Source organism: Calidris pugnax, unplaced genomic scaffold, assembly GCF_001431845.1.
Source record: "Calidris pugnax isolate Ruff unplaced genomic scaffold, ASM143184v1 scaffold76, whole genome shotgun sequence".
NCBI lineage: Eukaryota > Metazoa > Chordata > Aves > Charadriiformes > Scolopacidae > Calidris > Calidris pugnax.
The window spans coordinates 2,848,280-2,865,213 of NW_015090827.1; positions in this window are offsets into that span (position 1 = coordinate 2,848,280).

Below are 16,934 nucleotides of genomic sequence, written 5' to 3' on the forward strand. Positions count from 1 at the left end.
TAGAGGGGATTTTGGCCTAGAAGTGGGGTGCATGCTCTGGTTTAAATGTTTCTAAACTGGGAGAAATGCTCCTATATATTTCACAACCCGTGTCAGGGCCCTGAACATATTTCCCCCTGCTTCTGGGATTTTATTTGGCTGAGTGAAGGGGTTTAACTGACTGAGCCAACAGCATCCTAGCTTGTGTCAGGAACAGTGTGGCCAGCAGGAGTAGGGAAGTGATTTCCCCCCTGTACAGGGCTCTGGTGAGGCCTCACCTTGAATACTGTGTCCAGTTTTGGGCCCTTCACTACAGGAAATACAGGTGAGGGGTCTGGAGAACAAATCTTGTGAGGACCAGATGAGGGAGCTGGGGTTGTTCACCCTGGAGAAAAGGAGGCTGAGAGGAGACCTTCTCGCTCTCTACAACTCTCTGAAAGGAGGTTGCATAGAGGAGGTGGTCAGTCTTTTCTACCAAGGAACAGATGATAGGACAAGAGCAAATGACCTCAAGTTGTGCCAGGGGAGGTTTAGATTGGATATTAGGGAAAATTCTTCACCAAAAGGGTTGTCAAGCATTGAAACAGGCTGCCCAGGGAAGGGATTAAGTCACCAACGCTGGAGGTATTTAAAAGACGTGTAGACGTGGTGCTGAGTGACATGGTTTAGTGGTAACTTGGCAGGGCTGGGTTAATGGTTGGACTTGATCTGAAAGGTCCCTTCCAACCAAAATGATTCTATGATTCTATTCTCTGATTCTATATATGCATTCATTATAGCTTGTCTCACCATATAATATGATGCAAAGAGCCCAAGTTCATGGAAAAGGAAGGAGGAGGAAATGGAAGCATGAAAATCCTCACACTCTTGTGCTTAACTGCACAAATGTATCCCTCTTCTTGCTCTTAGAAAAAGTTGGAAAGCTTCAAAATTCCTCATTCGTCTTTTGTTATTGCTGAACTCAAAATATCTTACTATTTCTAGGTTCAAATCTCCATTACAGCTGTTTGAGGCATAGAAACATTTCCATTTTTTCAATCTTAAATAATTTCTGATGTGTAGATCAGGCTACTTGTTAAATGATGTGCATGATTTTTCAGGAGTGCCTTCAATCACAAGAGTGCTGATGATTATGCAAAATAATGACTCAAAAGTAAGGAAGATGCATTTTTAATCTTTGTTCCTATATTCTCTGCACTTCTTAAATAATTTCTTCTACTCATGACTGATAATATTTTCAATTTGTTCAGCAAGAGGGATTCATTTGATCAGTTTCTTAGAAAATTAAAAGGAATTCAGGAGTGAAGTGCTACTGCAAGTTTGAATGAACAATGGCAATTCGTATTTTCCATAGGATCATTGATTTAAAAAAATTTAAACAATTGATCAAATAAGGTAAGTTTCAAGAACAAGGAGTTCCTCTTTTTTTTTTTTTTTGTCTTTTCTTAAATGGCACTTATAATTGAAGTAGAAAAAGAAGAATAAATGTCATTTTTTATCATTAAGATGTTTAGGCTTAAAAATGTCATAAAATTGATTAGCACCTTTGCTCTACGGGGATGGAGTCACAAATTGATTCATGTTAGACCACGATGAACATGGCTTTCTCCTTTACTTGTGATTTGCCTGGCACTGAAAAGGGAGTAAATCACTGCAGAGGTGCCCCCTCATCCTTCCCCTCTCTGATCTCCTCCATCTGCCACTTTTCTACAGCGATTCAGGTGATTCCACCACTTCCTAGCATCATTCTTATTAAAAGAACACAGTTTTTCAGACATGGGTCCACTTTTGTTTTTTGGGATATGCTTTACTGTTTGGGCTGTATCGACCATCCCCTGATAATAGGATTTTGATTTCAGTAATATTTTGGTTGTGCTTTTTCTTCTCACACTTGGTGATTTTAAAGAACTTGTAAACAAAAACTTTTTTTCTCTTTTCAAGAGTATAGGATTTGTGAACGTATCAATATTCATCATAAATATTTTTAAATAATTTTTGTGTTTCTTTAACCATCAGAACACTTTAGTTATAGTCTACTTATACACATACAGTACATATTCCTAAGGTATGTACTGTATTTAGGTTATGATTCTCAATTCATTCTGCAGATGTTAAGAAGCAATAGACACTGAAAAAAAAAGTTAGAAATGATCTAATAGATCTAATATCTAATGATACCTGTAATCCATAGCAGTCACAGATAAATGAGAAACTTTGCTCCATTTGAGATGAGCCCTGACAGTCTGTCCAACACCCAGTAGTTGTCCAGACTGTGCATGGCCCAGCAGGTGAAACATTGACAAAATTGCAAAGTGTAAACAAGTTAAAATATGCTCAACAAGAAAAGTTTGAATTGATAAGAATGAAAAACCACCTTGGTTGTGGCAGAAAAAAATGCAGATGAAGATTTTGCTGGTGATGTGTGGTGATAGTTCACGCGGTTCTAATGGATAGTTTATTTGTATGCTTTTAAACTAAGGAAATTAGTGGCTTGCTATCAATAAATAGAAGTATAAATCAAAATATTTTAATGGATGCTTTCTCCCCCCTATTTAATGGGAAAGGGATAATTTTATGAAGCCATTAGTTGCAATATTGAGTAGTGGCTTAGTTCATCACTGCCAATTAATCATGAAACCCATCTCATTAGCTTTGTATGTTCGTGGCTTGTATCACCATTTGTAAGTCCTTTTTGTACATAATTTGAAATTGTAGCCTGCATTTTTTTTCAGCGCGGTCAACACAGCTAACATCTAGCAGATACTTGGCTACTAATTGAAAATCGGGTTTCTATTTCCTAAGATATGAAAGTGTCTGTTAAATTTTTCCATCTGTTTTTGAGATTTCTTAGAAAAGTCATTGTTCAATCTAGGGTCTGGTAGAAGGAGTCAAATTCTTTTAGTTCCCTATCCAGCTTAACTATGTCTTTCTTAAAAGCCAGGGGTTTAGCAAATTATGGTCATTCCGCTGAATATTATCTAGTTCCTGCAGTGGGTTAACATCAAAGATACTAGAGCTTTTTCATCTGTTGACCAAAAATGTGGACGCTTATTTCTCAGAGGTCAACAAGCTTTTCTGTGGAGGTGATCACTGTAGTACCTTCGTGCTTCACACACATTAATAGATTAAGCTTCGCAGTGACCTGAATTTGAACTTAAACATGCAAAGATCTATTCTCCAACTTTAGCTGCTAAAAGTGCTAAGACTGTGAACTACTACTGCTTTTCAAATATGATACTCAATTCCATACTCAAGAAAACTGTATTCTGCACATATTTCTGCTTGGAAAAATTACAGGTGTGTACAAGTGAAGGATGTGAATAAGCCAGCAGACTCTGTGAGGTAGACAGAAATTGTGGGAAATATACTGAGGCACTGGAAAACATGATCAATAGAAACAGAGGAACCTGGGTTAGGACTGGTAAGGACTAGGGTCAGTGGAAAATCCAGTGCTTGAGTAATTTTCCTGAAAAAACTGGATTTTGGAAACTGAAGTAGCAATAGAAGTCCCTGAAGTAGCAGTGTAAATGTATTCATTTCTTCTTCTTACCTCAAGTCAACAGAAGACTGGGATTTGTACAAGTATGAGGTGGGTAAGAAATTGTCTACATCAAAGATGACGAGTTGTATTCAATGGAGAATTTCGGTGGTAGAAATGATTACTAGGGTGCTTCAACAAATAGTTTTACATGTGAACTTATTTAATGTTTTCTTTAGTGATTTTGAGTACTGAAGTAATAAAATAGGATTTTATAGGGGCCAGTAACATAATATTTTACTATTACCTAGAAACTGATCAGTTAGAAATTAAAACACACTTTGTGTATTAGTCAGTAAAAGGGTAATGATAAGAACTTGATGTGCTATACATGGGAAATTGTGCTCATAAAACTCAGCCTGACTTAGGTCTGCAGGGCCTTCTACTGTCAATAGTCAGAATATTACATGTTGCCTAGTCGTGTGCTCTACTGAAGGTGAAAAGCCGAGTATTAAAGAAAGAGAAAGACTTAAACCGTTGAACAGCCCAGTGAGACACATGGATTCAAAAAAGGTAGGTTAGTAGCAGAGCAGATGCAAAGAAAATTATTTGGATATATGAACGCACATTGGAGTAGACTACGAAAATTTGACTTGTTTATCCTCGTAGATGTATGTAGAGAACATCTACAGGGAGAGGCTATCCAAAAGTATATAACAGGGTGGAAAGAATGTGGTGGATGATTAATACCAAGGGAATGATCTGCATTTTAAACAGAACTATAAAGAAATGTCAATCGGCCCACATTTTATGTAGACTGCAATTTTGAATGTTAATTACAATCAGAGAAATTATTAAATTCTTGAATAAACTTCCACTATTTCCAGCAGAAATGATAGGAACTAAAATCCCTAATCTTACTGCAGAATGAATTTCAGCCAATGAATTTCCAGAAGCTACACATACTGCCACACAGGCATAGAAAATTTGGAGAATAGGTTCAAGGACACAAAGAATGGGAATGGTAATTTTGGCATAAAGAATATGAGCTCATTGAGTTCCTACTCAAAGTTTTAGCCTTACTCAAGTTCAGTTTTTTCATTCCCCCAAGTAAGTTTATATTCAGCCCATAGCATTTTAGTGTACCAGCCTCCTTATTGCATTCCATGAGTTCTAATTGCTTTTATAGGAAGATCTTGAGACAAAAACTCCTACTATGAGTCTTGAATTCATCATGTTCATTACAGGAGATCATTATTAAAGATTTTTCTTAGCAAAGGATATGTGTTATAAATTGCAGTTTCATAATAATATATGAATCTGTTTCCAGGGATAACCCTTGGCATATACATACGGATTAATAGAAACAGTTATTTTGAACATAATGACTTACTGTCATTGTAACAAATGAAAAAATAACTCCACAAAATTGTTAGAGTTTATTACCCCCATATCTGGGCAAATATGCCTTGTTTGTGATTTTTAGTTACTCTCTTCAAAATCTAAAAAGTTCTAACTGGGCTACCCTCTCTAGTAGCAAATTTTTTAAAATTAAAGTAAATGAAGCATTTTTAATGAAAAATATTAAAAGACAAATTAGGCTAAAATGTCACTATCATTAAGCTATGTTTAGCAAATGTCAAATAATGCATTTAACAGAACTTCAGAGCCTTCATAAAAGTCTTGTCTCATCACCTAGGACAGATATTGGAAAATATTATTTTCATTGACATACATTGTGCCTCCTAAATTTAATCCAATGTGTTTATGCTGACCATTACTGTGGAGGGAATCATTACAGACGTTTCACTTCTTTTCAGCAACATCGTTTCAGTATATAAGGCTGCCCTACAATCTCATCCTTTTATGACAAATCTAAGTAAGATTTAAAATGCAATGTTGATATGAATAAATCCTTTATTCAGTTATCATTTATTTTGGGCTACTGTTCATCAAGAGAAGACATGTCCACTAACTCTTGTTGTTCTTTTAAAATTAACTTTTTTTCATTCCCAGTATTCTGCATTGTGGCAAAGGGGGAAATTTATCGTTTTCCAGATGTACACGAACTGAAATAATTCAAAGCATATTAGGCTTAAACACGTTCTCATCTTTGTAAGGCTTCATAGTACTCAAGATAAAAAAATTAAAATAAATGATGTTTTGTTATCCCTACCTGTCAGGGCCTTGATCAAACCCACTCTAATCACCAGAAATCAATGAAAAGACATCCATTTACCTTCAAGAATATGGAATTGCCAGCTGGTAAATTCAGAAAAAAATTAATTGACTTCAAGTTCTGTAATTACATGCAAATCAAAGGGTACTTTTCTTACCAATATTAACCTTCTCTAAAACCTTGCTATCCTTATTCCTTGGATTCAATGATATCCAAGAGCAAGACATGTAGACATCATTATTTTAACATTTTAAGTCCCCACTAATCCTCTTTTCAAAAGATCAGTCATCAAGCTCCAAAACAGTGGTAGAAGGTAGTACTTAATACAGTTTGTACTGACATGTCTTCAACCAGCACAGTCCATCACCCTGACAAGCATATTTTAGTGGTAAATTGCAATCAGTGAGCTCCTCTTTTTGTTCTAGTAATGATAAAAAGGTGAGGAATGTTACTGGGAAATGCTTATGTAAGTGCGATTTTTTAGGTCTTTTTAGGAAGTAATCACACCAGCTCGTGTTACAGGAAAAGGGAGTTTCAGTTTACGTTGCCTCATCTTTACCTCTGAAATGCTAGTGACAGCGGTTCTTTAACTAGGCATTCTATGATGACAGAATACAAATGTCATTTGCTGAGAAGTCTATAACATGATTATATTTCAAAATTGCCTCTGTACTTCTAAATGGTTTTTGTCACCTTGGTATACTGTTATTTATTTACCTGTCACCATTCCCATTGTGTGTTTTACAGATATGGCCAGGGATTCATCTTACCTTGTCTGAAACTTAAGTATAGCCATGTTATACATCTACATGAAGATATTATGAATAACCTTTTGAGATGCCTACCTCTTTCGATGCCTATAACAGAAGCCTTGTTGACTAGCCTTAACTGAGACTCTAACTTTTAGATAGGTAAAGTTAAATAAGATTAATTTCAAAGTCAATATATAAGACTTGATTGTAGCACTGCAAGGTATCTAACATACTCCTTTCCACTTGATTTATTACTATATTCTGGTCAACTTCTAGGCTCCAACTGGATAAATTACATGTCTTTGTAATTTTCTCCCTGATTTACTCATAACCCATGTTTACACTATCAGGCATTCACCTGTGAAGAGGGTGTTGAACAAGGGTAATTTTCTCCATGTAGAGTCAGTAACTTCTAAGTACTGCACAATGAACTTTCCCTTTATTACTTTGCATCTTACTGAAAATACATTCCTAACACTTTAATTAAGAATAACACCAGCCTATGCCAAAAAGATATTTGATGAAAGGAAGTGATGATTATTGGTTTAAAGGTATGGTAGTAAGAAGATCAAAACCGAACTATAATTGAAAGGGATTATAAGGAGTCATCCTTTAAACTTAGCACTGCACCATTTCTTCATTTGATTGCATGAAAATTGTTAATCAACTGCCATTTGTTTACAGCATTAACTGTTTTTCTATACTTCTAGAATTCATTCGATAGCTTTTCAGTAAAAGCGAATAACATAAAAGCAGGATATGAGGTTTTACAGATAAAATAAACCACTGAAATAATTTCAAATTCATTTGCCTTTGAGACTTGTGGTTAATGAAAATCCTCTCATTAAGCCTCTGAATTTAAACAACTGTACTTTATTCAGTTGGACCTAATGTTTAAAAATAATTGTCATGCTACAGTATTAACTCCATGGTGGACTCGAGTCTTCCCTCCTTAAAATGAATAAAACTTTCTTGAGCATTCCTGAGCATTCCTGATTAAAATATGCTAAAAAGTACCTACGTACAGGTTTTGTCTTTCTGTTCCTTTTAAAACAGATTTTTTTTTTTTTATTACTACTATTTCCTCCTCTTTTGTTTCATTTAGAAAATGGACATGCTGCTTGCATATATCCCTCTATCTGTGTAGAAGGATATTGCAGAAGACAAGGCATTCTGAAGGTTTCACCCTTAATATGTCTAAAAACTATGTTTCTGCCGCTAAGAAATGTTGGCCAGCAATGCTTTCTGGTAACCACATCCCTGTAAGCAGCCGAGAGGATATGTTTGAAATGCAATTCAGTTTGAAAACAATTGGGTAGCTTTTGCAATACATAATCCTCTACAGTCCTTGCCCATTTGTACCAGATAAAATGAGCTATTACTGTGTTACAGTTATTGTCATTTTTGGTTTGGGTTTATGCACTGTGGGATTTTACTACTTTCTCTGATGGTAAGCAATCCGCTCAAATATACAGGTTATGTGAATTACTTTTAAAGGATTGCCACAAATTATTCAGAAAACATAAGCTACTGTGTTCACTCATATCTGAATTGCTTTTTGAGTATTATTACTGTAAAACATAAACCCTTCAGTGCCTAATCTGAAAAGCTGAGAGGCTGGATTTCAGATTGGGAAATAGGAGAAAATTAGAAGGTTTAAAGAGTCAGAACTGAGTTAATTACCCCTTTTAAAAGTGCTTGCTTCTGGATTCAGTGCCATTTGCAAGGCCGTCTTTCCGTTTTCTTGTGTCTTATATTCCTAGCCTCATAGATAGCTTTCTGTTTTATCTGTAGCAATGAAAAATTGAGGCTGTGTTTCCCTGAGGGATATTTCTTAAAACTTATATGAATAAATTTCAAGTAAGACATAGCTTTCTTGAAAGGCATTGCAATTTGACATTTGTGTTTGAATTTTAAGAGAGCTTAGGAAGAGCCATTACCACCTTAGGCAGATATTGCTGCCTATTTCTGTGATAATGAGGTACCCTGTGTTTTCCACACTCTCAGTGCAGATCTTGCTGAGAGGTGTCTTATTTGTATTCATTTCTATTGCATCTTCCCAAGTTCACAGAATAAATAACATTTACAAATCTTAATTTCCTTTATCAGTTGCGCACACGGAAACTGCACAATAGAAAAATGAGTTGGTTTTTTTTTTTTTTTCTGACAGAATGTAGAATGAGCTACTGAACCAGCAAGAGGCTACAGGACTTCAATCAATGTTCTTGATCTACTAGAAATCCTGGGTAAGATGAAATGCCCAAGTGCTAGGTCAAGTGAACAGAAAAACTTATGCGCTTTGAATTTACAAGGAAAGACAAAATGCTTTAGTTGTCTTTAAAAACGGTATTCCTTAGAACTCCTTAAAGGTTTTTGGCAGCATAAATCACGGCCGTGTCATCACTGACTTCCATCCTTTTATTTCAGGTTATCCTGAAGTTTGAATTGTCTTTGTGGAAGAAACAAATTCACTCTCATAACCTTTCTTTGAGCTAAGAGAGAGAGATCATGTCTATAAAGACTGTCCAGACATTTTTACAGTAGCAGGATTAAATATGATACCTAGAATAATACAGACAGTTAGAGTGTGTAAGATTTGGGGTCTGAATGGGCAGAACATGCATGGGCCATAAGAAAAAAAATATTTTGGGGGATTGAGAAAAGAAAGGATCATCTCTGTTATTACCGAAAAAAAAACCAACCAAAGACACAATTTTGATTTTGATTCTGGTAGCACACATATGTTTGGCAGAAAATACCCCTAATGCACAGAAAACCAAGTGCATATTCATAGGGGGTAAACAATATGAAATGACAGAGAAGATCGGTGTGTAAGATTTGGGGTCTGAATGGGAGAACATGGATGGGCGATAAGAAAAAAAATATTTTGGGGGACTGAGAAAAGAAAGGATCATCTCTGCACAGAAAATCAAGTGCATATTCATAGAGGGTAAACAATATGAAATGACAGAGAAGATCTGTTAAATTAAAGTTTTGATAGAGACAAAACCTGTGTATTTATTTAAATGCTCTGCCATATGTGAAATTAAGCTCAAGAACCTTATTTCAAAAGGTAACATATTCCTCTTGCACCTAGTTGACCACTCCCAGGTCCAATTGATTTTGGTTCAGACCATCAGATACCGTAATGGTGCCTAATTCAGAGCTGTGGGCAGCCACCTGAAATCAGTGGCACATGGTAAAACACTTATCTGCATCAAATTATGTTATACGTAATTAGAACATTGATGGCTCTAACAAAAAGATTAGTGAATTAAACTGCAAATCCAGTCACTCAAGATAAGAGTCATCTCATCAAAATTAGATATCTAGAATTTAAGTAATTGCTCTGAATTAATCATCTGGGCATTGGCTGTAGTATGTGGAAAACAAAGCCACCTCAAGAGTAATTACAGAATCACAGAATGCTATGGGGTTGGAAGGGACCTCTATGGATAATCCAATCCAACCCCCTGCCAGAGCAGGGTCACCCAGAGCAGGTCCCACAGGAACGTGTCCAGGGGGGTTGAATGTCTCCAGCAAAGGAAACTCCACCACCTCTCTGGGCAGCCTCTGCCAGGGCTCTGCCACCCTCACAGCAAAGAAGTTCCTCCTCATGTTTAGATGGAACTTTCTATGTTTGAGTTTTTGCCTGGTACCTCTTGTTCTGTCACTGGGCACCACGGAAAATTCTTCCTTATGTATCTCAGCTACATATTTGTGGACCCATTTTCTACACCCAAAATTTAGACTAGATATCTCTTTCCCAAAAATTGTCCTTTGATGCTTATTATGTTTGGGAAATATTCAAGTTCTAGGAGATACACAGAGACACTAATATATTTGCAAAAATATTTTTAATTAGACTGTTATGTGCACTGCCAGCAAGTGCACAAATACATTGTGCTATCTGCCATTTACTTTCTCTCCTTAAAAATCAGACTTAGAGTTCATGCATGAAAAGACATAACATTACAATTGGACTAGTATTTTGAGGAGAAGACAATAAAAGACCAAAACAGTTTCATGGAACTAACTGACCTCCTTCCATGATGTCAAAACCAAAAGGTTATATGCTTTGTTTTCATGATCACTTCAAGGTTATCATTTCAAGATAGCTGCTTTTCCTGGCAATATGACGTGAGGGGAGAAAAAAGCCTTAAAACAATCAATACTTTGCAATAAATTGTATACTTCATAATTCCTTGGAAAATGGAGCAATTTTCTTTTCTCTGCATTTGGTCAGTAGTTTTCTGTCCCTGACATCATGCAGATTTATACATCCAGCTCTTATATCTCTGTGATGAAGCCAATTGAGCCCTAGAGATTCCTTTTAATCATTCCTAGTACATTTCAAATATCACCAGGCCAACTGGACTCTTACTGTACTTCTTACACCCGGTACCACAGCTGTAGTTTGCAGAGCTTCAGAGATAGCCCCTTGGGCCAAGCTGGTCCCCTCCCTTTTTTTTTTTTTCTGTGGAGATTATCTCAGAAGAAGATGCATTCTTGACATCATGATTGGAAATTATGAGCTTACCCCCTCATATCCCCCAGTAGGGTAGGAATAGGTCCCATTGACCTAGTGACACTTAGTTGTAACCTGCAACTTTGCTTTGCTTTGCTGTGACTCTTGAGTGAACCAGGTCTGTAGTTGGATGAACAAAGGGGCCTGAGAGGAATAAAGAATATTCTTTATATTCCAGTGAAGTTTGTCAGTGTGAAAATTAAATGGCTTTTTCTGATTAAGAAAGAGATTATCTATACAGTACATTTTCTAATTATTTTCTCTATCCTGGAGTAAAATGCATGAGCAGGCATATTCTGTATATTGTAAAACAGTGCTAGAGGCAGGGAGGAAAACGGAAGGAAATCTGATGTACTTTGAGGTGGCTGTGCTTTAATAAACCTAAAACACATTTACATAGCTATCAAAGAACCAAGTCACTGTTACATAGAAAAAACCTATAGTATTCAGTGTCTACTGTTTCCATAACAAACCTGAAGTAAGTGAATCTATATTTGCATATTTGTTGGTTTTTTGGTTTTAGGTTGTGGGGGTTTTTTCTGAGATTAGACCTAAATGTAAATAAGGAAAGAAAAATAAACTAAAATTTGAAATCTCCTTAAAATAACATTTACTATTGTAAAACTCAAAACATTGAGCAGATGATTCACCTGGTCTTGGTTCACCTGGTCACAGTTCACACAACTGTTCTCATTAGTGCCATGCATTCCCAGAAAAAGGCCCTGGCACTCCCTGCAGCCCAAGACCCGGATTGGCTACATGTTTTTGTGGGAGGTATCTAGGGATTTTTCACACCAAAGAGTAAGAACAATGTGAGATTCTCAAAAGCAGTAAACATAATAATCTTTTCTTCAAAATTGGTGAAAAGATACTACTGCAATCATTGAGTCTTTAGCCATAGTCGTCTGTGGGATCAGGATTTTACTCACTATTTCAAATTTAGTCAATAAACGCCTACTTCTGAATTTTCTCTCATCTGAAAGCTGTCAGAACTTTAGTTTTTTCTAGAAAAGAATTTTGTTTATATCATTTTTTGAGATAAGCTAGTGTAACCACAATTTCTTCCCAATCAATATTAGTAGATGCAAATTAATACATAATTTCTTTTTCCTTTACTCATTAAATGTGATATTAAAATAGGATTGAGGGAATATTTTCATTTCATGTTAGCTATACACAGGTTATTTGTAACAGCAGCCATGACAATAACATAAATCTTGGTTTCCACAATGCGAATTTTTTAAATCTTGAGTTACTAATTGAAGACCAAAATCTCTTGAAGAAGAGATTTGAGGATTAATTTTTAAATCAGTTTTTAATCTGCTTATTCAGTTTTCATTACTGTGCAGTGGAAATTTATAATGAAAAATACAGTACGTAACCTTTAATAATTTTCCTGTTTTCAATATACTTAATCCCAAAGAGTCAAAATGCGCTATGCATCTGAAGTATATTCTAGGGAAAAGGATATACAGCTCACATCACATTAAATTCATTTTATTTTACAGTACAGCCATTAAACAAACTTTAAAAATATTCATTATAACTTCACTTGCTTTACAAACCCGTTGGATTTGCAAATATGAGATGTAAGTTGCCAGCATGATGCTGAGCAGAAATTATTTCCTTAGGACACAATGTTTGTGTCTGCCACACACCACAAAGTACAAGTAAAAAAAATAGTCTTTCTTACAGCTAATAAAAAGTTGAAAATTTTTAAGAAACCATCTGCATAATTTAATTGACCTGAATTGAATTATGCCCACCCAAGGCCTTTGTCTATTGCATGTGGATGAGTAAAGGTTAAGGAAAATTAATTTCTAGCTATTTTTTGACTTAACTCACGAATAGTGGTCCACAGAAAGCAACAGGAGATTACTTGTCTTTAAAAGGATCAATTTTTTATACTAAGATATGGATTGACACAGAGAATAAGATTTCATGAAATGTTCTTACTTTTGTGACTGTGTAGAACTAGATTAACTGTGGTTACAACTGCTGGCTGCACAGGAGAATATTTTATTTAAAATCCATAAAAATTATCATGGAACCTGTAATATTCACTTTATTTTATGCTGTACTATTGACTGAATTGGGCTTTAAAGTTAGAATTTAACTTTTGTAAAGTTTTTATTTTGCTTTCCTTTGCCAGAGTATGGGAATCATCTTGAAGGGTCATTTTAGGTAGCACGCAACACCTGCTGCCACCAGCCACAGTGCTGGCCAAGGACCCATTCCCAATCTCCAGTCTGGAGAAAGGCTGAAGTGTATGGTGTGTTTTACTGTCCCTCAGCTGCTCCTGCTCTGTTGCAAAAGCAGTTTTGATGACCCACATTACCCAAGGAAGCAAAGAAGATTCCCCACTATGTACTTGCACACTTTTATTCTCTGAGACTTAGTGCAGTGATTAAGGATAGGAACTAGTTGCACACCAAGTCAGGCCCATGGCCACCAGTAAACCTGACTAGATGCCTATTCCATAGTGATGTTTGTAGTTTTGCTGTCATCTTCCTTTTTCCTTTTATTTTTCTGTTTTGTTTTATAGCAACTGGGAGTAAGAATTCTGAGAGTTTAAGTCAACAGCTGAAAAATTTTTTGAATATGTTAAATTCTAAAAGCCAGCAGACTCTCTGAAAACTTGACCTTAAACTTGTATGGATCAGCTGAGTCTGGAAGGGACTTTTCATGATACATAGTATTTAAAGTGTTTCATTGATTTTTCCAACTTGTTTCTCCCCCTCCCTCAGTAGTTCTGATTAGGAAGTTGGCCCTTTCAAGGGATATTGCCCCGTTCACAGATCTCTTTCTGAAAAGAAAGAACTTTCTTTTCTTAACCTTAGCTTGTCCTTGCTTTTATGATGTACTGTGTTAAATTGGAAGTAGCTAAGATGTATGAGCAAGGGTGACTTTTTTTTCGAGGGGAAGCATTTTTCAAAAACTGCCAAAAGCTAAAATTTACTGAAGTCATGAAAAGTCTTTTCTATATAATTCTTTCCTTAAACACATTTTCTTTATCTTTGAACTGAAAAGAATAGCAATATTACTCTAATTCCAAAGTTTTGCAGTTCATTGATATCACAAAATATCTCTCAAATTACATACAAGAGGTGTGCAAATATCATGCTTGGTAAAGCAGGCTCCAGAGCTATTTTTCACTGAGTCTTCATGTATAATTGCATTTAACCATTTCATTGCTATAACCCCATTTTGAACACTGCATTTCAAAGAAACATAATTTTTTTTTTTTTAAACAAAAACATTCCAAAAATTTGAGCGGTGCAATGGCACTACTCTCTGTCTGTTTCAATGCTCTCAATCCTCAGTATAGGTTTAATCAAAAGTTCTGCATTGTGGAGATGAAGAGACACCTCACTCCATCCTGCACAAACATCCTTTCTTGTAGAAAATAGTTTAATATTTAGAGACTGAGAAAGAAGGAGACATTCAGAACAATCCTTTACTTCACTGGATGGGTAGTCAGTTAGAGATGAGGCTCCTCAATTTCAGTCTTCATCAAGATGAGTATTCACTTAACCCTGGAAAATGGCTAGAGGAAGTTTGATAGCTCAAGAGTAGGGTTACAATGTCTTGACTGTGCTTTAGGGAATCTGAAATAGCATTTCTAGGCCATGGGAACATATAATTTTTTTCTAGGTTTGTTCAGGGTTATCTTAACCCATTCCACAGGCTAGATAGGTAGGGCTCTTGTCCAGCCATCCTAGTCATAAATTCATCAAATTCTATCCTAAAATCACCTAGGTTATTAACTCCAGCCACTCCTCTTGGAATGCAGTAGCAGAGGCACTAACGGTAAGGAACCATTTCATAAATGCCAGCCCTAATTTATATGTACTGGTTTATGCACTTTTGCTCATGCACCAACGCTAATGTATAATTAAACGTTTGTCCTGGTCTGAGGTAAAACAGAACCAATTTTCTTTTGAGTAATTTTTCTTTTCAGTTAAGTCTCTTTTAAGTAACTGTACTTTCTGAAATTAACCGCATATTTTTCACACAGTGTCTGCCAGCAGAGTGATAAGGTCTGATGCTTATAGTTAATACCAAGGAATGGTATGTAGAAAGACCCTTGCTTAGAAATCTTGCTGTGACAACCAAGGTCAGGTCACTGTTCTGTACCGGGTTGGAGTGATGGAAGTGGAAGACTGTAAAGGGGTTGCACCTGTGGGGAGGAGAGGACAGGAGACAGGTGACCCAAAACTGACCAACAGGATATTCCATCCCATCTGGCCCACGCTCAGTATAAAAGCTGAGGGATCAAAGGGGTCAGTCTCTTTCTTCAGTGGCCGGTGTCTGAGGAGGTCTCTGTCTGTTTGTCTGCCTTTGATCCCAATCTGTGCATTTCTGAATCTAGATCCGGAATTCAGTTTCTGGATAACACTTCTAGGCAAAAGACAAATAGCTTCAAGTAAGAAGAATAGCAGAAACAATGTGCCACACACTGTGGTCCAGATGCAAACATACTCTTTAGATAAACCTACTAAATGGAGAAGTCACTATCCAAGCAGAAAGTGTGTGAAATTATTCATTCAGCCTGTTTTAGGCATATTTACTAAAATTAGATCAATCCTACCCAAGATGTCTTTAACTATCTTTCCTACAACTCTACCACCTTTAAAGGAAGTCAAGAATGACTACATGTCTGGATTTAGTCAAATCCCATCTTTCATGTCTGGTTCCCCAAGACCTCTCTGCTTTAGTTTGCCTCAGCTGGCTTATATTTTTATCATGTAAGACATGTTCTTGCTCTAAAAGCAAAAGAAAAAGGTTGAAAACTGAACCTATAAAAATACAGTTGTGTCTTTGTCTTTCTCTGGGTCCTATTTGTCTGTCTTCAAGTTTGTGTGTGTGATCTCAGGAAGAATAGTTTAAAGAAAAAGCTTGTGTTCAGTTGAATTTAATGAACACCCAGTCCTTTAAAGCAATCTGTTCTTTGTCTCATTTTATTCTTTCAGAGAAAGATAGAAGGACATACAAACACACACAAAAAGGAAAAATTTCTGTGACACTACCTGCCTTCTGACATAGGGATGGGAGCCATTTTATAAGGCATTTAAAACTGAAATATTTGGGTCTGTGTTTCTTCTCAAACCCATGCAAATTTGTCATTGTCAACATGTAAATGGTTTGGGAATAGAATGAGATTCAGCAGCTTTGTTCTAACTGTATTGTACCCAAGGAGCTGTTTATCTGTGTTCAGAGCTGACTATGTGCATTTCACAGCAGTCAGCAAAGGTACTTATAAATGGAGCACACCCATGCCTTCACAGCTTCACATTCGGGTTCTTTGCAGACCCCTTACTCACAGTTTGGAGGCTGCCAATATTTTTCATATGATGGAAAAAGGCAGATAATGTATTAAAATAACAGTTGGATATCATCAGTTGGAACTCATTCTCTATAGTGTTTCTGTTAATCTGAGATTTTTAATTAAAAATCAAAAAAACTTCTAAAAATTGCCATGCTAACATTCTTGTTGGCATTGATTTCTTAAAGAACATTTCTCACTAGAAGAGTAGGTAGATGGATGTTATCTCGGGTAATTAAAATGAGAGTTTTGCTGTTAATTAAACCTTAGGTCTGAAGCTTGAACTGTGGTATGGGGTCTTCTGTAAAAAGTGTAATAATGTGTGTACTTTTCAAAATATATATCTCCTGCTGCTGGTATCATGAATCTTAGACCATTGATAATGTTACATTGTTATTTTTCAGAAACATGTTGAAGAAACTCTTGCAAGTTGTGGGAAAGAAATCTCCACAAGAAAATATTGAGCTTACATGATTTTAGTATGGGGAAATAGGGAGCTATATCTTTCCTTCATGAATGGTATGCAGCTATTCTTTACAGAGCTTCCTAAACCTCTGTTGTTGCTGTGCCCTCAGGCTTCTCACTGCAGGTCTTCATGCTGCAGGTGTGATTTTCATCTTTGTTTCTGATTCATTCCTAAAACCACCCTAATCCAGCTGTAAATGGGCCATTCAGCCTAAGTGGTCAAAAGT